This window comes from Lipotes vexillifer, unplaced genomic scaffold (genome assembly GCF_000442215.2).
Source record: "Lipotes vexillifer unplaced genomic scaffold, Lipotes_vexillifer_v1.1 scaffold12, whole genome shotgun sequence".
Classification (NCBI taxonomy): Eukaryota; Metazoa; Chordata; class Mammalia; order Artiodactyla; family Lipotidae; genus Lipotes; species Lipotes vexillifer.
The window spans coordinates 3,994,932-3,996,912 of record NW_006796716.1 but is presented as its reverse complement, the minus strand read 5'-3'; positions in this window follow the sequence as shown (position 1 = coordinate 3,996,912).

The window sequence follows — 1,981 nt, the reverse complement described above, 5'->3', positions numbered from 1 at the left end:
AGGGGCCACAAAGGGGAGGGGCCCCTTGCCCGAAAAAAAAAAAAAAAAAAAAAAAAAAAAAAAGTAAAATAAAAGAATAAAATAAAATAAAAGCCCATCACTTAATAGTAGTTAACATATTATAAAATGTACCTTTTGACTTTCAATAAAGGTCATTATTTTTATAGACTATTTTTGCCACTTGGTATGGATGGGTTGAAGGATTTACTCGTTGCTTTAATACTGTATATTTTGACTTTCAATAAAGGTCATTATTTTTATAGACTGCTTTTGCCACTTGGTATGGATGGGTTGAAGGATTTACTCGTTGCTTTAATATTGTATATTTAAACCTTTTTTTCTCTTGCATTTACTTAACTTTAATTTTTAAGCTAAAACAGTGTATGAAAGGAATATCCGTATGTGTTTTTTAAAGTCTGTAATGAAAAACAGTGAGAATTCACCTCTCACCGCATTCCCCACACTGTCCCCCTACCCGTCACCCAGACACCCACTTCCACCCACTTCTTTTGGTAGTTATCTCTATAATACAAAATTTTTATGCTTACGCTGCTTTTTTTCTCAATATATCATTTTTAGACATAGTGTATTGATTGACTTTTCTGTTATGATAATATGTGAAGAATTAGCTTTCTTCTTTTTAAATACATATATTTTTATTTGGCCACACCATGTGGCTTGCGGGATCTTAGTTGCCTGACCAAGGATTGAACGCGTGCCCCCTGCAGTGGAAGTGCGGAGTCTTAACCACTGGACCGCCAGGGAAGTCCCAGTATTAGCTTTCTTGTTACCACCTCCACCTGCTGTCTCCCCATCCTCTCAATACAGCTGAATCACTATTTTTTATTTTATATCAGTAATCAGGTAAACCTTTTGTTAATAGATTGTATTTGGAGATGTAATTATTGTGTGATGGAGTGCAGAAAAACTCTTTCAGTCCCTCTTTTAGAGGTGGGAGAGCTGGGGTCAGGAAGACCCTCGTTGCGCGGTACTGCGTGGCACCCTACACGGGGAAGAGGAGCTGGGAACAGCTGTTTCCTCGTGGCAGCACCTGCCCTCCAGGCCAGGCTGGAGAAGCATCCAAGGTGCCCTAGCAAGATAATGCCAGGTCATCATTTCCCAAGAGACAGGAGGAACATTTTTTTCCTCCTGTGAGACTAGATCACGTTGTCTCCTGAAACAATTGCTATTTGACTTGGAGAGACGTGCTTGCTTCTTAAATAATTAGGAAGGAAGTTTGCAAAGCTGGTTGATAGAGAAACTGAAGTAGGAAACCCCCTGCCCACAGTAGCCTTCCTCAGCCTGGGAGCCAGGGCGCAGTCCTCCCCTTGGCCTTGGCAGTGCTTCAGTAGCCTGTGGACAAAGTCTGAGGCCCTGGAGATGCAAGACCCAGGAAGGGTGAGAAAAGCAAGGTCTCTTCTCCCTGTGGGGAGGGAATGGAGCGTTCCATAGCAGGGGTGGATCCCTGAGGTGGAAGGCTGGATCACGGAGGGGATGGAGAAGAGAAAGCTCAGGAGACCTTGGCTACCATCTGCTCACCAACTTTCTTCCAAAAAACTTAAGGCTAAATTTTGTTTTATTTATGTTTGTGTGTTTAAATAGGTAACAAATACACATGGTTAAAAATAAAAATTAGAAAAAGAAAAATCCGGAGGAAGTCTCTCTCCCACCTGTTTCCATCTCCGCCCCCACTCTGCAACCCCTTTCCCAAATATAGAACCACTTTTCTTGATTTCTCATGCACCTTGCATTGTTTCCCCATATAAGCAAATATTAGAATATGGCCTTATTTCTCTCTTTATTGTGCAAAAGGCATCATGCTCTATATATCCTCCTCCATGCTTTTCTATTCTTCACTTAGCAGTATAGCCTGGAGATCTTTCCATGTCAGTGTAGTGAGAGCTTTTGTCTTTTCTACGGCTGCACGGTATTCTGCCATGTAGATGTACCATACTTTAATTAACCAGATCTGTTTTGATGT